This window comes from Giraffa tippelskirchi, chromosome 1 (genome assembly GCF_054371585.1).
Source record: "Giraffa tippelskirchi isolate mGirTip1 chromosome 1, T2T-mGirTip1v1.2.pri, whole genome shotgun sequence".
Taxonomy (NCBI): Eukaryota; Metazoa; Chordata; class Mammalia; order Artiodactyla; family Giraffidae; genus Giraffa; species Giraffa tippelskirchi.
The window spans coordinates 132,609,643-132,630,951 of NC_137275.1; the positions used below are offsets into that span (position 1 = coordinate 132,609,643).

General features: G+C 38.3%; 1 long non-coding RNA gene across 1 annotated transcript in view; it reads left to right on the forward strand.

Annotated features, from left to right (window-relative positions):
* The window catches only part of LOC145509216 (uncharacterized), a 50,104-nt gene extending 32,605 nt beyond the window's left edge, over nucleotides 1–17,499 (forward strand). The window contains exons 2-3 of the long non-coding RNA XR_014055917.1: nucleotides 15,729–15,864; nucleotides 17,010–17,499. This is a non-coding gene — a long non-coding RNA (uncharacterized LOC145509216). The remainder of the gene's footprint in view (nucleotides 1–15,728; nucleotides 15,865–17,009) is intronic.
* The last annotated feature ends 3,810 nt before the right edge of the window (nucleotides 17,500–21,309 follow it).

The following is a 21,309-nucleotide window of genomic DNA, read 5'->3' on the forward strand; positions in this document are numbered from 1 at the left end:
AGTTGAAACAAAGAGCTGGAACCGATCTTCCTGATCAGATTCAGACTCCCTATCTCTACCTGTGCCTCTCACAGACAGGAGCATGTTTATAAACTTACTATTTCACAGTCAGAAAACGAAAAAAGAAAAGGTATTAAATTACCTCCCTCCTTTTTTTAACTTTTGGAAAACCCAATCATCCATAAAGACAAGCTCTTTTTAAAAAAATTATTTAGTTTTAATTGAAGGATAATTGCTTTATAATATTGGTTTCATTTCTGACATACATCAACATGAATCAGCCATAGGTATACATCTTTCCCTCTTGAACCTCCCTCCCACACCCCACGCTTTCTCACCCCTCTAGGTTGTTACCGAGCCCCAGTTTGAATTCCCTGAGTCATACAACAAATTTCCTTTGGCAATCTATTTTACATACGGTAGTGTATATGCTTCCATGCTACTCTCTATCAAGGTTTTAGCCATACGATTATCTAAGAACTCGAAAGAGATAAAAAATTAAAAGGTCAAAGAAAATCATAAAGTTAGAGAAAATGATGAGGTTCAGAGCAGGGACGAAGCAGCAGAGAGAGGAGAAAGTGCATGTGTACATTCTAAAATTATATGACCCTGTCTACTACTTTGTGGATATGGAGTGTCCATACCTGTAAACATTTAAATGAAAACTTAATGGACAGATCCAGATATTTGGAACTTTACAAAAGTTCGATCCAGTATTATTTGGTCATCATTTCAAAAATAACTTCATTTATATGAAAGAGATTATGTTTGACCATTATATTTGACCAGTGTAGAAAAATCAGGATCAAGGACAGATTTTTAAAAGACAAGGAAGACATTCTCTACACTCTATCCAACACTTTCCCAAAAAACAAAAATCTTTTTTTCTACTTGATGAGTGATAATTAAATTTGTGTCACCTGCTAATGAGTTTGACTCCTTTCATTTCTTTATAGTCCTTTTGTATTTCTTACATGTGCCAGTTTTATTGATCAAGATGATTATGTGGATTGACTCAACAGATTTGACTTGATAGATTTCCTCATTTTGAGCCATTGGCTCATACCTGCTGCCTATTGATGCCTTGTATATGGTGCTTGGTGCAGAAGAATCTACAGTGGATTGATGCTCGGTGGATAAGAAAGTTTCTGACCTCATGGAGCTTGTCCTACTAGAGGAAATAATTACCTTTAATGATAATAAATTGAAATAAGTGCTATCACAAAGCTCTTACAAAACAAGTAATCTAGTTATAGTACTAAGTTAGAGTGTGAGCAACATGGCTTGGAGTAGTAAGAAATAATTTCGGAGAGAAAAAAAAACATGCAAAGCCTTCACAGACAAAAAAGTAATTTATATCATGCAAACAAATTTTATAGAGAAATTATTCTTCTCTTAAAATCTCACCCTTTCTACTTACTTCCAAGTCGCTTGTTAGGCTAAGGACAAATAAATGCTATTTTATCCCTTTGCAAGTCCTTCATGGGTATTCTTGGAGAAGGCAATGGCACCCCACTCCAGTACTCTTGCCTGGACAATCCCATGGACAGAGGAGCCTGGTAGGCTACAGTCCATGGGGTCGCTAAGAGTCAGACGCGACTGAGCGACTTCACTTTCACTTTTCCCTTTCATGCACTGGAGAAGGAAATGGCAACCCACTCCAGTGTTCTTGCCTGGAGAATCCCAGGGACGGCGGAGCCTGGTGGGCTGCCATCTATGGGGTTGCACATGTCGGACATGACTGAAGAGACTTAGGAGCAGCAGCAGCAGCATGGGTATTCTAACACCTTATTTGGAGGTATGTGACACCTACTGCTAATATTCAATTACACACCTATTAATAAGTAACAAGCTTGCTCTGTAACATTATAGTAGAAGTGGATATAAGATATCCTGCCACTCTCCTGATTTGTAGATTGGCCCCAGTGTGTTGGTCTCACCACCTTTCCTTCGAGGAAATTCATTATTATAGACACGAATTTCTTTTGAAATCAGGACTTGAATATACCTAATAAGATAACTATTGAATTAAATATTTGGGCTTCCATGCTAGTGATGATATAAAAGCAGAATTTATGGAATGATTGATGCTACTGCTGGAAATATGCATATGTTGACTAAGAGCAGCTGCATATTTTAGTGTGTACATGCTGATGTTTCTTATAAATTCTGTTTCTATTTCATGCAGGAGCACAGGTTATTAAATCTCCCAGGAGCAATGTTAGAGATGAATGAAATGTGCAATCAATACCATATGTAGAAAGAGCATTTCATTAAACCATATGAATTGCTCATGTTCAACCTTTACTTGACCCTATAGTATAGCAATTTCATATGGTTCAAACTACTAATAATAAGTAGAGAGATTCTATATATAGCTTGTAACAGAGAATTTTAAATACATTTTCCACTCTGAGAGGTAGCAGAAAGTTGCCTTTCCAAACAAGATGGGGTATACTGAAATATTTTTTTCATCTGGGGAGCACAATAATTTGATCATTATCCTATCTTGAAGGTACAATCAAATTTCACCTAAGATTAAAGCAATGAGGAACCTCAACTTCTTATAATGGCAAGAAATTAGGTCTCTTTAAGCCAGATACTACATTGGTGCATAAATGTATATGAATTCCTTGGTAGTATTTGCATATTTAGATTATAGTTATAAAAGAAGTACATTTTCTTTGTACAAAAACTGATTGTATTTAAGACATGACAGTTCAGTTCAGTTGCTCAGTCATGTCCAACTCTGAGACCTCATGGACTGCAGCACACCAGGCTTCCCTGTCCATCACCAACTCCCGGAGCTTGTTCAAACTCATGTCCATTGAGTCCGTGATGCCATCCAACTATCACATCCTCTGTTGTCCTTTTCTTCTCCTGCCTTCAATCTTTCCCAGCATCATTGTCTTTTCCGATGAGTCAGTTCTTCGCATCAGATGGCCAAACTATTGGAGCTTCAGCTTCAGCAGCAGTCCTTCCAATGGATATTCAAGATTGATTTCCTTTAGGATTGACTGGTTTGATCTCCTTGCAGTCCAAGAGACTCTCAAGAGTCTTCTCCAATAACACAGTTCAAAAGCATCAATTCTTCAGTGCTCAGCTTTCTTTATGGTCCAGCTCTCACATCCATACATGACTATTGGAAAAACCATAGCTTTGACTAGACAGACCTTTGTTGGTAAAGTAATGTCTCTGCTTTTTAATATGCTATCTGGGTTTGTCATAGAGTAAGTGTCTTTTAATTTCATGGCTGCAGTCACCATCTCCAGTGATTCTGGAGCTCAAGAAAATAAAGTCTGTTATTGTTTCCATTGTTTCCCCAACTATTTTCCATGAAGTGATGGCACCAGATGCCGTGATCTTAGTTTTTTAAATATTGAATTTAAGACATGACAGAGGCAGATAAAATACTAGTGCATTTCCTTTTTGATCTTAGTAACCATATTCTTTTCAAATTTTTTCTTATGAAGTTTCAAACTGAATAAAACTAGTTTCATCCAATTCACCAACTTGGGATATAAATATGATGATACCTTTTATAATCTACAATTGTTTTTAAACTAATTGCTATTTTTACTATTGTTAAATAACGATATTACTATTTTACATTATTTGCCAATTTCCTTCTGCCCTAATTGTCAGAATATTCAGCATCTCCCTCTTAAGACTGTAAGAACCTCTATCTCCTTATTTACATCAAGAATCATGTGGGAATCTGGGGCTACCTCATTTTAAAGGGGTTGGTCCTGCTTGTACTAACAGGAGGTGGAGAACTGGGAAGTCTGGTTAGATACCCACACCGTGGTTTTCATCACACCTACCAGCATTGCTACTAAACACTGTTGAAGAACAGGAAAGAACATACCTGTCCATTGATACCATGAAGTTCAGATCCACATCAATACCCCATGAAAACCACAGATATGAGCTTCACAATTCTAGCTCTTTTAGTTCATTTACATACTATCAGTCATTGTCCCTAAGATGTGACACTATGCCTCAACACTTTCGTCCCTAGACCCTTCATTCTTAGCCTTTCAAACGCAAAGCTATTGTGCAGAATATATATTTTTTTAGGGACCATAACTCTCTATTCATCAGGAGTTCTTCCTTCTGACCTCATAGGCTGAGAATCAAGACAGTCCTTCTTAAAATACTTCTTTGGACGTCTCAATATTCAGTTTTGTTTTGTTTTCTGTCTCAGTGGCTCCTTCTTCAAAGTATCCTTTCCTGACTCCTCCTCTTCTGTAAGTTCTCTGAGTGGTCTGACCTCTACGAACCTCTCATTTTCTCTAAATATGGTCTCTCCCTTGGTGAATTGTTCTAACTTGAAGTCTCTAAATATTGTCTATATACTGGTGGCCTTCAAGTTTATTTCTCCAGATTGCCATCTTCTCTGAGTTTCATACTCTTGCTTGACATCTCTAGGTGGCTGTTCCCAGATGTGAGTGTATGTGTGTGTTCTTGCTGCAAACAAGAGAGCCTACTCTACCTGATTAAGTAGAGGATATCAAGTAGCTCATAGACTTTCTGGAAAGAGTAGAAAGTCAGGTTTGGGACTCTTTATCTTGCAATAATACCAAAATTGCACTGCCCTGGTGCTGCTCCAAAGATTGCACTACAATTGAGGGCAGGCATGTAAGCTCATTCTGCTGAGGCTGGACACTGGACTCCAGAACAGCTGATATTGCTCCTTCACAAAGAGAGGTACAGACAAATGGATTCCACTTGTCCTTTGCTTCCTAAAGTAGCTGAATTCCTCACCAAAATTTTGATGAGTACATGTGGTGGCCAGATTCAAGGTCAAATGCCTGACCTGGGAAGATTTCCTGGAGGAGAGCATGGCAGTCCACTCCAGTATTCTTGCCTAGAGGATCCCATGGACTGAAGAGCCAGCCTGGTGGGCTACAGTCCATAGGGTTGCAAAGAGCTGGACACGACTGAAACAACTTAGTCAACACATGCCTGACCTTAGCTACAAAGGAGCCTGGGAAAGGGAGTTTTCTGGTTTCAACTTCTGGAGATGAGACTCTAAGAAGATAAGAACACAGAAACATGAGAAAAGAATATAGACTGGCTGTCTTGGGACTTCCCTATGGATAAGAATCCACCTGCCAAGACAGGGGACATAGGTTCAATCCCTGGTCTGGGAAGATTCCACATGCCAAGGAGCAATGAAGCCCACGTGCCACAACTTCTGAGCCCAGGAGCTCTAGAGCTTGTATGCCACAACTACTGAGCCTGCAAGCTCTAGGGCCCACAAACCACAATTACTGAAGCCCATGTGCCTCGAGCCTGTGCTTTGCAGCAAGAGAAGCCACTGCAATGGGAAGCCCATGCACCGCAATGAAGAGTAGCCGCCATTCACCACACTAGAGATAGCTTGCACACGGCAGTGAAGACCCAGTGTAACCAAAAACAGACTGGGCAGCTGAATAGGATGACAATCATCCACTAAGATGAATAATACCAAACCTGGTCAAAAACAGGGCGATTGACTTTCTCTTGAAAAATTTCCCGCAACCTTCTCACCACCTTGCTCTTCTGCTCATTCTCCTATTTATTCTATCAGTAAATCCTCTTAGTTCTTGAAACACAATATCCCAAACCTGACCATGTCTCTATAGCTGCTACTAAAATCATAGTTCAAAGCTCCATTATCTCTTGCTTGAACTATGGCAGAAGCCTCCCAGCACATCCTGCTACCTCACTCTTGTCTGTTTGAGGAAGAACCAACTGTCAGAAAGTGAAAGTGAAGTGAAGTCCCTCAGTCGTGTCCGACTCTTTGCGACCCCATGGACTGTAGCCTACCAGGCTCCTCCATCCATGGAATTTTCCAGGCAAGAGTACTGGAGTGAGTTGCCATTTCCTTCTCCAGGGGATCTTCCTGACCCAGGGATCGAACCTGAGTCTCCCACATTGCAGGCAGACGCTTTACCATCTGAGCCACCAGGGAAGCTAACTGTCAGAAAGAGTTATGTTAAATCTCACAAGGGAAATGATCCCAATCTCTACCTCATTTTAATTTTTCTTTTTGTCCCTAGGTACACCTGTAAATGTTTTGCCTGCCTAGGAAAAGAAAGAGAAGGTAGAGATGCCCGTAAAGGGTCCCATCATACTCTTCTGTGAGTTTCATATTTACATTTACTAGTCAGGGACTCTTCCTCAAAAATTCTGTCCCAGGTTGAAAGACTATGTTGACTCATGTCAAAAAGTGCTGACTACATTTCTCATGAAAACTTTCTGCCTGTTTAGTTTATACTATAAAACATGTGCTTAATGATAATCATTTACAAGGACACCTCAATCATTCATAGTACCACAGAGTTACAGATGCTTCTATCAGTGATAAATAGCATTATTTAAAATACTTTTCTGTTATTTGGGCTTCCCTGGTGGCTCACACTGTAAAGAATCTACTTGCAATTCAGAAGTTCAATCCCTGAGTTGGGAAGCTCCCCAGGAGAAGAGAATGGCAACTCACTCTAGTATTTTTGCCTGGAGAATTCCATGTACAGAGAAGCCTGGTGGGCTACAGTCCATGGGGTCACAAAGAGTCAGACATGACTGAGTGACTAACACTTTCAAAATAAGAATACTCAATTCCCAGAGACCATTGCAGTGAAGGTATTTCTGGAATCTTTAATGCCTCGGTCTCTTGTTCTATTCACCAGTCTTTTAACTTGTTTTTGTTTCCACTGTACTTGTAGAAGTTTATCCTCAAAGAAGTTTTCATCTCAAAGGACCTACTTTGGTTTTTTCTGACTTGCCAAGACGCTACTCTGTGGTTTACTTCTATGAATCCTGTGGGGTCAGAATGACTGCTGTGTTAAAAGTTATTGCATTCAAATATACCTGTGGTGAACAGTTCTCAGAGAAATGGAGGGTGCCCTGTTACAGGTCATTAAGGTCACTAGTGCAGCCTTCCTACCTTCTTCAAATGCTCCCTCCCTGAGTACAGGTGGATACAGATGATTACAGTATATGGTACTCATTTTTGCTTTCTGTTCTGATGTTTCCTTTCTGCAACTTTAAAAGATGTTGCATTAGTTATACTAATGTATCTTAAATAGCAAACGCCTTTCTTTTTCAGTATCTGCAAACTGCTCTAACAATCTTCTCATTTTTAATTTATTTTTAGTTGGAAGAGAACTGCTTTATAATGTTGAGTTGGTTTCGCTGTACAACAACGTGAATCGGCCATATGTATACATATATTCCCTCCTTCATGAGCCTCCCTCCCATCCCACTCCTCTAGGTCATCAGAGAGCTCTGACTTGAGCTCTCTGTGCTATACAGCAACTTCCTGCTAGCTATCTGTTTTACACACGATAACGTGTATATGTCAATGCTACCCTCTCAATTCATCTCACCCTTCCTTCCCTCACTGTGTGCATAAGTCCATTCTCTACATCTGTGTCTCTATTTCTCTAGCAGTCTTCTTAACTAAAGAATTCAAAAGGTCTCACCCTCTAGGAGTTAAAGTAAAGTTCAAACAAAGTAAAATTCATAATCTAGTACTTAAAATACAATGTTTTATCTCTTTGGATTTTCACAGCATGATCCATTGAGACAGAATCTCTCACTTGTTGCAAAATTCATATTTGCTCAAAATGAAGTAGCTCCCAGGAGTTATTACAAAGACTTGGATAGTTTGTATGCATGTGCATCTTTTGAAGAGAGGGCAGCTAGGCTTGAAAGCACAGGGTTCAACCAAACTGAATTCAAATGATGTTACAAGACGCATCATATTTTGCTCTTTAGCATGAAGAAAAATTTACAAATTAAGTATGAGGCAGCCAAATAAATCTATATTGATTGTAGTCACCATACTCTATTTATATTACAACTGAAGACTTCAAGTTTAGTTTTACAATTCCGGAGTGTTGGGATCTTTCTAGAAAAGCCCATGGACATATCAATGCTTATTTGATACAAGTCATTCCAGGTCTGTTAGTCATTTAAAAGCAAGGTTGTTTTTCATTTGCATAGCTGCCTATGTAGGCTGCTCCAGTGTTTTACCTTCTGGGTGACTGCATTTGCAAATGTGTTCGAGTCTTCAGTTAATGTATGCTATCTTATGCATGGATGCGAGAAAAAGCCCAGGCTATTTTTAAACCTAATAGACTTGGCGAACCTGGAATATAATTTGAAACTCAACCCTTTAGAGATGGGAGTTCTGCTACTGGCCTGTCACAACAAATTTTCTATGGCAGAAATCTTCCATAGGAATAGCTGCAGACCACATGTTGACCTGTGGGAAAGTCAAAATCTATGTATAGAAATGATTTTTGAAGTAGCAGTATGAGAGTTAAGCGTGAGGCTTGGAATGGGACAGCCCAGTTTCCAATCTGGGAATCACCACTTATCATTTTTTTAATTTTGCTGTGTCTCAGTGTTCTCATATGTAAAATGGGAATTCTAGTACCAATGTCATAATCTCATAATTAAAGATGAAAGAAGATAAACATAGATAAGTGCTGTGCTTAGTAGATATTCCTGCTGCAAATGGTTGTTGTTGTGATTAAACTACCAGGGTTCTCTTGAAGGTTATGTGTATGTGTGCTCAGTCATGTCTGCCTCTTTGCAACCTCATGGACTCCAGCCTGCCGGGCCCCTCTGTCCATGAAATTTTCCAGGCAAGATTACTGGAGCAGGTTGTGACTTCCTATTCCAGGGGATCTTCCTGACCCAGGGATCAAACCTGTGTCTCTTGCATCTCCTGCAGTGGCAGGCAGATTCTTTACCACTAGTGCCACTTGGGAAGACCAGGGTTCTCTTGATGGCTATGCATGTACACATGCAAAATCACTTCAGCTGTGTCTGACTCTTTGCAACATTATGGACTGTAGCCCCGCCAGGCTCCTTTTCCAGAGTGGGTTGTCATTTCCTCCTCCAGGGGATCTTCCCAACCCAGGGATCAAAGCCGTGTCTCTTATGCCTTCCATATCAGCAGGTGGGTTCTTTATTTAAATCATCTTTTGACTGGAATTTTTCTCTATATTGAAAAAGTGTTATCTGCATAATCATCTCTGTGGCAGAGAAGTGTTACCAGGAGGAAACATCATTCCCAAGGGTTAGGGTCATACTCAAAGTCATATACTGTCATCCCCCAATATCCGCAGGGCATTGGTTCCAGGGCCCACCACGATACCAGAACCCACAGATGATCGGTAGATTTGTGCAGTCTGGATGTAGAACTAGTGGTTATGGAAGTCTGACTGTATTAGGAACTGAGCTCCCTGGCCTTCCGCTCCACAGGGCTAGTCCACATTTCTGTCCTGACACAGGGGCTCTTAGGGAGAGAACAGTCTGATCATCAGCAGAAAAATCACTGCCAAGATGGCTGGGTCTCCGGAGTTAAAGCTACAGTCACTCACACAGTCACTTCCTCCAAGTGCAAGTCTGTCCCCGGGGGGCTGGATTGGGTGGCCTCCCTTTTCCTCTCTCCTTTCAGTACCCCCGCCCCCTCTCAGATTGAGTGCTGGAGCCAGTCTGCAGTCTTTCTCTTTTGATGCTGATGTCATTTTAGTTCAGGGCCCCCATGACACTTACCTGCCCCTGAATACTGGTTTGCACCATCCTGATATCCTCCAATATAGTTTTCTTAACTTTGAATCTTAGGATTTCAGTGTCCTCCCTTCTAGGTTCTCCTGGGCACCAAATGCAAATAGTGTTGCTCCTGCCCAGATATCCACTTGACAAGAGGTGGTGAAAGTACTGCTTTACTAAGACACTGGAAATGGGTTGCAAGTTGACATTCAGTTTGACTTCCATATGTAGAAATCTCTAGCATAATTTTCCTGCTCCAATTCATCCATTACCCTTTTACATTATTTCAGCTAATTGCCAAATAAATATTATGTGAGGGAAATAGTATCATCACTGTTTATACTTGAGGAAGTTGAAGCATGGTTCAGTTACATGGCTCAAGGGCATCCAACTAATAATTGAGAGAGTTTGGGCCTGGCCTCGGTTGTGCTAAATTTAGCATTTATTCTTCTGAAATACAGAAGCCCATTTTTTTTTTCCTTTGGTCATTACTAAAGTAATATTTTATATATAAGAAATACAGTTGCCTGATTTTTTATTAGATAATTTTAAGATAACTTTTTTAACAAGCAGACTGCCTGTCTGAATCAGAAAAGTATTGACATTCATTCAGTATAAAATGTAGTGGTTTGTATTGATAGAGACAAATTTAAAGAAATAACATCAGAATACTCTGATCAACTAGTATTTAATGTAAGCCTAACATTCTTTCATCTGCTTGGAAAATAATTATTTGCTCTTAATCTCCACCTAGGGCTTCTTACTCCAGAGTCCTGGACCTTACTCAGATGTGAGTCTTCTAAATGCTTGCTCTGACCTCAGTCTTCTCCATCCATCTGTAAGAAAAAAAAAAAGATTACAAAAAGTCACTCAGTTCATAAGTTACTATTCTAGAAACTGAATCCTTGTTTATTTCACTTCTGAGCCGATGTTCAGTCCTCTAGACCACGCTGCCTCCTGGGATCTCTCTCTGACTCTTGTAAGCTAATTTCCAAAAAGAAAATTGTGGTAATTCTCCGGCAGTTCAGTGGTTAGGACTCGGCCCTTTCATTGCTGGGGCCTGGGTTCAATCCCTGGTTGGGGAACTAAGATCCTGCAAGCTGTGCGGTGGGACAAAAAAACAAAACAAAACAGGAAAGGAAAGTTATGAAATGGCAACTCAGAGCCTGCCACAGCCCTTGCCCTAATAGTCATACCCACCCTTTTTTTTCATATCCCTTTTAGTATCACAGATGAGAAACTATAATCCTTGATGTAGAATGTTTTTTGTTCTAAATTATAAATTGTAAATTGTTTTAAATGTAAATTGTTTTATTGAAATATAGTTGATTGACAATGTTGTGTTAATGTTTCTGCCGTACAACAAAGCTATCCAGTTATATCTATATACATATATAATACATATTCTTTTTCATATTCTTTGCCATGATGCATTATCACAAGATATTGAATGTAGGTCCCTGTGCTATACAGTAGGACCTTGCTGTTTATCCATCCTATGTATAATAGTTTGCATTTGCTAACCCCAAACTCACAATCCATCCCTCCTCCACCCCTACCCCTTTGGCAACCACAAGTTTGTGCTCTATGTCTGAGAGCCTATTTCTGTTTCTTAGATAACTTCATTTGTGTCATATTTTAGATTCCATATTAAGTGATATGATATGGTATTTGTCTTTCTCTTTCTGATCTACTTCACTTAGTATGATAATCACTAGGTCCATTCATATTGCAGCAAATGACATTATTCCTTTCTTTTTTATGGCTGAGTAGTATTCCCTTCTACCTATATACTATATCTTCATTATCCATTCATCTGCTGATGGACATTTAGGTTGTTTCCATGTCTTGGATATTGTAAATAGTGCTGTTATGAGCATAGGAATGCATGTATCTTTTAGAATTATAGTTTTGTCTGGGTATATGCCCTGCTGTGGGATTGTTGTATCATATGGCAACTCTATTCCTTTTTTTTTTTTTTTTAAAGAATCTTCATTCTGTTCTCCATATTGGCTCTACCAGTTCACATTCTCACTAACAGTGTAGGAGAGTTCTCTTTTCTCCACACCCTTTCCAGTATTTGTTATTTGTAAATTTTTTTTAATGATGGCCGTTCTGACTGGAGGGCTTCCCAGGTGACACTAGTGGTAAAGAACCCACCTGCCAATCCAGGAGACATAAGGGATATGGGTTTGATCCCTGGGTAGGAAAGATCCCGTGGAGAAGGGCATAGCAACCCACTCCAGTATTCATGCCTAGAGAATCCCATGGACAGAGAAGCCTGGTGGACTTAACACACAACACACATTCTGTTGCTGTGAGTTTTGATTTGCAGTTCTCTAATAATTAGTGATGTTGAGCACCTTTTCATGTGTTTGTTCTTTGGAGAAGTGTTTATTTAGCTCTAGATTGTAAAACTTTGAATGCATCTAATTTCCTTATTAAATTATCAGTTATAAATATCTTTAGATTTTCATATGAGTCCTTGTATGAGATGTTAAAAACCAATTCCTTGTAATCTAAAATATCTCACTACCTCAAATAGTGAATGATTTATGAATGAACAGGGAAGAAGTCGGTCCAATACTCTGTTGTAGGGCCTTGTTTGGGTGCTTGTACCGAAGGATCTTGACATCTGGAGAACTTGCCCTAAATCAACATTCATTTAGAGTTTTGGAGTTCATCCCAAAACACTGGCGAGCTCACTATCATTCTACTAATATCCTTTTACAGGGTCATGCATATATGAATGTACATTAAGGATTGATTGTTAAATATTAAGAATTTATAGAGAATGGTGATAAAGGATGTATGGCAAAAAGAGAAAGCTCTGCAGGATGTAGCAGAATTTAATTAGGGCATTGATAAAGTCGAGCAGATTCTGTCATGTTTCAGTCTTTTCTGATGTAGAGTGATTGCCTTTGGAAGAGCGAGGTGGACGGTGGGATTTGGGAGAGGGGATGGAAGTGACAACTATGCATGTTGCCAAGGGGAGGTAAAAATCACTGGCATTGTCGCTGCCCTGCTCAGGGCTGGGGATTAACCTCCTCAAGTTCTGGAGCTGTCTACAGAACAACTGCTCATATCTAGACATAATGTGATCAGTCTCTCAGTCATGTCCAACTCTTTGCGACCCCATGGACTGTAGCCCACTAGGCTCCTCTGTCCATGGAGTTTTCCAGGCAAGAAGCAGGTTGCCACTGGAGCAGGTTCTTTCTTCAGGGGATCCTCCAGACCCAGGGATTGAACCTGCATCTCCTGACTCTCCTGCACTGGCAGGTGGATTCTTTACCACTGGGCTACCTGGGAAGCCCCGAGACCTAACAAGAATCCCCTATCTGCAAATGGAGATTTTCGTGGAGATTTTTTTTCTTTTCCTTTGGAAAAGAGGACAGTTCACTTTTCTTATAGGGTAAAAGAACATGTCTATTGATGCTGGCAACATGATGGAATTTCTGGAACAAGTAAGAGTATAGTCTATAATGCAGGAGACTGTGAAACAGGCTGGGCTCTCATAAAGATATCTTGTAAGTGGAGAAAGTACATCTTTGGATATTTAAATGTTAAAGGTAATCCATCCCTGTTTTCTTCCATAGAGCTTCACTCCATACCCAGCCTAACAAAGATTTATTTGCTCAAACCACATTAAAAAAATAAAGGCTAAAAAATTCCTTTTCTTGCACTAAGAAAGAGAATGAATGTTTGATGAGTACCTGTGATATGACACACTCTAGGGAAAGAAAGATTACATTCTAAGCTTAGTGAATTATCACAATTATCACAATTCCATTCTTGTATGATGCCCAGAGTGGAAATAACAGAACAGGGAGGTAAGTCATGTTCTTCTGTGACTCAGCCTGTAAATAACAGAGCCAAGAATCAAACCAGCTCCCTTCATTCCTGTTCAGTGAACCAGTCATTGCTTGACATTTGATTAAGTAGAATTCCAAATAGGAGGGAATTATTCCCTGTGGAGTTGAGTAGAGGAATTATGCTATAACAAAAACTGATCAGCATTTTAACATGTAGCAAAGTTTCACATAAAACCCTTGCTCAAGTACACCACACTGTTTCAATGGCATTCCTATTTTGATAGTGTTCCCAAGTGGAAAGCGATGAAAGTGACACCACATTTTTCTACTGTAGGAGTAACCATCATTGTAAAAACTAATTAATGAATATTTTATGGGCAGAGTAAATTAGCATATTGTAGCAATCGTTTATCACATACAATTATTATTCATTTATTCACTCAACACCTGCTTATTGATAGACTTTCTATATCAGTTCTGTAGTAGGTGCTGGGAAAACCACAGTGGAAAGAAACAGCCTTAGTCAAATACGTATTATTTAATGGAAAAGCACAGTCATTTAAATTTTTCTATTTTCTGATAACATAAATTATTCTTAACAACTTTAGGGCTTGGCAGGAGTAGGCCTTGCTTCATGCAGGCACAGAAAATAACGGTGCATTGCTATAAGTTTGAGCTCAAAGACCAGAATAAATGCAAAACAAGAATATTGCCCTTCATTCACTATTTGGCCTTATATCACACTGCCATCCGGAGCTGGAGAGAGATAAATGTGGCAGATTTCAAATCAGCAATCTGAACAAACAAAGTGAGTCCTGGATTTCTACTGTGGAGTGCCTTATATAGAAAGACAACAGGCTAATATTTAATTAATTGAACTAATCTCAATTGAAATCTTTAAGGGGAAAAGATTATGACTTCTAATACTCACATGCTGCCTCTAAGCACTGGAAAGTTGGATAGAATATTTTCAAAAGCATATATATGCAAGCACCTCAAGTGTGCATTAAGTCAAACCTGATATTCACCTGTTTTCCTTTACAAAATCTGCCGATTTTTAAGTGACAAATCTAGACACTGAGACGCTGAGCAGAGGTTTGGGAAGTCTCTTTTGATGTGAAGATAAAATTCGTAAAATCAAAATGACTTACAGGGCATCCAGCAAAGTTGAAGAACCAAGGCTGATACCTGCATGTATGCTGAAAAAATAATAATAATTATCATTTTCTTTAAAAAAACCCTAAAGTTATGAATATGCAGTAGTACTCAGCCCCTTGTTCTCCCCTCACCCCTTGAAAGTTTTATTACAGGAGAAATACCAGGTTATCTTTAGACAATTTATTATGTTAACTTCATAAAAAGATGTGTGTATTTCCTTTGTAAAAGAAAGTACTGATGTATAAGTAAATATTCTCAAAAGGCAAAAAACTGAAAAAATAATGGCAGGCTACATGATGGGTTATGGGTGGTGTTCTATATTATGAATTTTACAAAGCATTTGGGGAAAAAACAAACATATTAGTAAGAGAATTTTATAATAAAAATTGGAAATCACAACAGGAAAAATACAAGTAGCAATTAAATAACAAGCTCTCAATAATGCAATAAATGGATGCATAAATGAAATATTTTATTGACAATAAATTTAGCACAAGATAGACATTAAATAAATATTTTAAGTGAAAAAATCATAAATGAATTATATACTGACAGTAGATCTAAAAAATGCAGAATAAAGCAGCAAATAAAGTTTTGCCTTTTTGGTATGTCAAAACAAAAAAAAAGTTCACATGTTAATATCCAGTGTGAGCAAAAGAGAGAAAAATCTGATATCCTCAGAGTTTACTATTGAGAATATAGTCTATTAAAAATACTATAGAGATAAATTTGCATATATTTATGCAAATCATATACACCTTTAGGAACCATTAATTCCATTTATTTTATAAAGATCTCAGTGAAAACATAATCAGAAGATAATTCATAACAGATTAAATTTGAGAAGAACTAAATTTGTCAAAAATTATTTAAACAAATTCCTGTGTAGTCAATAGTTTAGAAGGATATTTAAAGATGTTTAAATATCTTCACAAGATAATATTAAAGGAAAAATAAAAATAAAGATAGCACTTTCTTAATTACATTTTATTTGTGTATATGGATTCATAAAAGACTTAGAGGATCTTTCATTTATCTTCATGTTATCTGTGTTTCCATCTAGATCATGAGATTACTGTTGATTGTATGCACACTCAAAGTTCTGTGTGTCTTCCAGATTTTTTTTTTATCACGAATATATTTTACTTGGGTAATAAAAGGATATGTGTGCTCAGTCACTCAGTCGTGTCTGACTCTTTGCAGCCCCATGGACTGTAGCCCACCACTTCTACTCATGGAATTTTCCAGGCAAGAACACTGGAGTGGTGTGCCATTTCCTCCTCCAGGGAATCTTCCCAACCCAGGGATCAAACCCACATCTCTTATGTCTCCTGCATTGGTAAGCAGATTCTTTACCACTAGTGCCACCTGGGAAGCCCATAAAAATATAGTTCTATAAATATTATAAATGTATAACAAAATAAAACAGAGATGGTGAGGTGGACAGAATTTCAATGCACATTTGTTTTTTCTCTGAGGATTGCCTAGGTCTCTGCTAAGAGGTGAACACTTTATGTTTTATGTCTAAGTGGTGATGAATTTGTGTATAAAATGATTTTTTCAAATGCCAATATGGGTCATTATACCTAATTGCCACAAAGTAAAGTCATCTTTGTATAGCTCAGGAAACTACTCAGTGCTTTGCGGTGACCTAAATGGGAAAGAAATCCAGGGAAGAGGGGGAATATATATATTTATATATATATGTGTAGCTGATTCACTTTGTTGTACAGCAGAAACTAACACAACATTGTAAAGCAACTATTGTTCAGTCACTAAGTTGTTTCCAATTCTCTGAGACCCCATGGACTGCAGCATGCTAGGCTTCCCTGTCCTCACTGTTTCCCAGAGTTTGTTCAAACAGAAGTCCATTGAGTCGGTGATGCCATCCAACCATCTCAACCTCTGTTCCTGCCTTCTCCTCCTGCTCTCAATCTTTCCCAGCATCAGGGTCTTTTCCAATGACTTGGCTGTTTGCATTAAGTGGCCAAACTATTGGAGCTTCAGCTTCAGCATCAGTCCTTCCAGTGAATATTCAGGGTCGATTTCCTTTAGGATTGACTGGTTTGATCTCCTTGCTGTCTGGGGGCCTCTCAAACATCTTTTCCAGCACCACAATTTGAAGGCATCAGTTCTTTGGTGCTCCGCCTTCTTTATGGTCCAACTATATTTCAATTAAAAAATAAAAAAGATGTCATCTTTGGAATAGTAAATTTCACATTTCTGAGCCAGAGTTAGGACCAGGCAACATCCTAAGAACATTACATGAGTTATAACATTGCAGCCACAAAACAGGTCTAAGAGGTAGATCTTATTATCATGCCCATTTTTCAAATGGAGAACTGTGGACATAAATGCACTGTTTTAGTTAGCTAGTACCTGGAAAGGTTGGATTTCCTGATGCTCCCATGAGGAAGACTTACAAAAACTCTTTCCCTTTTGGAAATTTAGTAAATTTACTTCCTTCACTTTTTTAAACTTGAGGCTGATGGTGCCACCTGTCTGAAGCCAACTGACAGAAAACCCGTGTTGTCTTTGGAGGCTGGAGGAGAGTAATCCAAACTGACATGCCTGCCTCAGATTGCTCTGACTTGGAATTCATGAAGGAGACTCTGAAGTCAATTTGCTCAGGAAGTGCACATAGGAGGCACTGCCTTGTCAAAGTGCTGTCAAATCATGCCAGGCCTCTCAACACTTCATTCCAAGAGACACCTGCCAAAATAATGGGCCAGCAATCTGGCATGCTCACGACCGCATGAGGAAGAAAAGTGGTTCTCTCTTCTACAGAGGTACTGTATTCTTATTTTTAACACTTTAAGTGTGATGACTAATTCTGCTTTCTATCAGAAGGGCTAGGCATGTGAGTTTTAATCCTGTGTTCATTTCTTATATATGGGTCCATGTTTGGGGAAAATACTATCTTCCTTGAGAATAAATGTTAAAATTTCTAAGAATAAAGCAAGTATAACCTCTGTATTTTTCCTTTCTCATTTCTTGAGTTAGACAGTAGTTGCTAAATTAATATTAAAGCATATTGCAGTATTGAATTGAGGGCATCTGAGTTTAGAAACTTGAAGCTATATAAGTATTTTCCTTTGTTTTTGAAATTAATGTGCTCAGGTCAGTTAAAATCCCAGGAAACTTGAAAAGAAAAAATAAAAAACAAACTACATGATAGCTGAAAAACGAGAGTAGTCATTTGTTCCCTCCTGAAACAAGTCAACAAGTGTTTACTGAAAATTTAGTGTATTAGGTGCTAGCGATACAAAGATGAATGATACAAGGACCTTGTTAGGTAGGAACTCAGAGTCCAGATAAAGACACAGAACTGTAAACTAGTAATTTGACATAAAATGTAGCCTCAAACTTTGTTTAGAATGAGGGAGATTATAAACACATATATACACACAGTGAGAAAAAAATTACAATACAGAAGAGCAGAAGTAGGATCACAAGCATTGGGGGAACAGAAGGAAGGCTTCTTATGGAGAAGGAGGAAGGTGTGGCTAGGGAGGAAGGAGATGGAGGAAGAGGGAGACAGAAATGGGAAGATAGGGTGTGTATATTCCATAGGGCCCTTAGGCCTGATGCATTCAGGTCCTTTACAAGGATATGCATGTCCTTTGACTCAGAAACTGTGCCTTAAGGAATTGATACTGAGGAAATCGTCTTGGATATTCACAAAGATTTAGCTATACTTCACTGTTATTTATAGTAGCATAGAATTATAATTAAGTAATATGACCCAAAATGTTTTTAATGTGACATCACCATAAAATGTATGTTATTCTATTATTTTCTATGATGCTTATAAAGAATAGATAATAGCATAGAAAAACACTCTCAATAAATAGCCTTAAAGTGAAAAAGCATGTCCTATTTTAATATTCCTTTTTTAAAAATTATATAGTACATATATACTCTGAAAATTCTCCATTCAAAGATGCATGATTTGTCCAAATTTCTGAAATCATGTTGTATCTTACAATTGAAGTCAATACATTTTTGCCAGCCACTAAGCAAAGGAGAATGCTGAGACATGGTTATCATTATCTGCCCATGTGGGAGCCTCATAGTGTCTAGGGGGTGTTCGTTGATTGATTATCACTTCAGTTATGTTCATTGGTAGCATCTCAAGTATTTATACGTTAAGTGTGGAGTCTTAATTATGGTTAAAAAATAACTTCCAAAACATTACAATAAGATGAAATGTTGAAGTTAATAATTATTTTTCATACAGCAGACAGCCTGTCATGCACAAAGTCATGCAATTAAAGACAGAAACCACCACTTCAAAAATGATCTTTGAAATTTGCTAAAAGAGTTTATCTTGTGTGTTACCACATACATGTGCATGCACACACGCACACACACAGATACACACACAGAAAGGTAACTATGTGAGGTGAAGCTAGTTAACCTGATTCTGATTATGGTAATCATTTCGTGATGTTTATGCATATCAAATAGTCACTTTGCAGACTTTATATACAGTTTTGTTAACTCTGCCTCAGTAAAGCAAGGGAAAAGAAGGATCTTAGGAATTTCAAGGATGTCATTCAGGTGCCAAACGTCATCTGTCAAAATCTTCCATCAGACTTGCAAGGAAAGTTTTGTTTTTTTTTTTAATGTTCTACTTATTCAATTTAAACAAAATAAAGCAAAACCAGGCCTTTAATGAATTTTGAAACACAGTTGAAACTCCAATATTCTTTGAATTCCCTTGCAATTTGATTTGTGATCATAAAGGGCCTCAAAATGTCAAACACCTGACCCAGAATTAGGAAAAGCAGTGTGCTTTCAAGATACTTACATCAAGGTCTTTGGCCAAAGTGATTCACACAGTTTAGTCTCTGAGGGTAAAGGAGGTTTAGATTCAAACTTTGTGATTTAAAAGAAGAACAAATTATAATATGTATTAATGTGAATGTTTTTCTCAGCAAAATTATTTTCTCTGAATTAAATATAAAGTTTCTTGTTTCTCAAAAAACTTTCGTTGAATTTTTAAGTGGTGTTACATAAAATGACATATTAGAAATAGATGTGAGAATTAAGAAATTATGCTACATATTATGTTAAATTCATTCCATATACAGCTATACTTTCTTCACATCCACAAAGCTAAAATATTATATCATATACTAAACCATGATTATCTCATAAATAAAGTTTAACTTGGCTTTTCAGTTTTTCCTCTTCTTCTTCATACTGTTCTAAGTTACTTTTACAACTTAAAGAGGTATTCAAACTAATATTTATCTTATCTCCTTTATTTATATTCTCCTATAAATGAACTTTATTTTTTTATTTTTTTATTGAAGGATACTTGCTTTAAATAATTTTGCTGTTTTCTGTCAAGCCTCAACATGAATCAGCCATAGGTATACATATCAGTTCAGTTCAGTTCAGTCGCTCAGTCGTGTCTGACTCTTTGAGACCCCATGAACCGCAGCACGCCAGACCTCCCTGTCCATCACCAACTCCTGGAGTCCACCCAAACCCATGTCCATCGAGTCGATGATGCCATCCAACCATCTCATCCTCTGTCATCCCCTTCTCATCCCGCCCCCAATCCTACCCAGCATCAGGGTCTTTTCCAATGAGTCAACCCTTCACATGAGGTGGCCAAAGTATTGGAGTTTCAGCTTCAACATCAGACCTTCCGATGAACATCCAGGATTGATCTCCTTTAGGATGGATTGATTGGATCTCCTTGCAGTCCAAGGGACTCTCAAGAGTCTTCTCTAACACCACGGTTCAAAAGCATCAATTCTTCGGCGCTCAGCTTTCTTCACCATCCAACTCTCACATCCATACATGACCACTGGAAAAACCATAGCCTTGACTAGACGGACTTTTGTTGGCAAAGTAATGTCTCTGCTTTTAAACATGCTATCTAGGTTGGCCATAACCTTCCTTCCAAGGAGTAAGCGTCTTTTAATTTCATGGCTGCAATCACCATCAGCAGTGATTTTGGAGCCCGAAAAAATAAAGTCTGACACTGTTTCCACTGTTTCCCCATCTATTTCCCATGAAGTGATGGGACCAGATGCCATGATCTTAGTTTTCTGAACGTTGAGCTTTAAGCCAACTTTTTCACTCTCCTCTTTCACCTTCATCAAGAGGCTCTTTAGTTCTTCTTCACTTTCTGCCATAAGGGTGGTGTCATCCGCATATCTGAGGTTACTGATATTTCTCCCGGCAATCTTGATTCCAGCTTGTGTTTCTTCTAGCCCAGCGTTTCCCATGATGTACTCTGCATAGAAGTTAAATAAGCAGAGTGACAATATACAGCCTTGACGGACTCCTTTTCCTATTTGGAACCAGTCTGTTGTTCCATGTCCAGTTCTAACTGTTGCTTCCTGACCTGCATACAGGTTTCTCAAGAGACAGGTCAGATGGTCTGGTATTCCCATCTCTTTCAGAATTTTCCACAGTTTATTGTGATCCACACAGTCAAAGGCTTTGGCATAGTCAATAAAGCAGAAATAGATGTTTTTCTGGAACTCTCTTGCTTTTTCGATGATCCAGTGCTCCCTTGTAAATGAATTCTTCAGTACGATTTTTCTAGATTTTGTATATATGCATTAAAATACGATATTTACCTTTCTCTTTCTGACTCATTTTGCACTGTATAATAGGTTCCAGGTTTATCCACCTCATCAGAACTGACTCAAATCTGTTCCTTTTTATGGCTGAGTAATATTCCATTGTGTATATGTACCAAAACCTCTTTATCTATTCATCTGATGATGGATATCTAGGTTGCTTCCCTGTTTTAGCT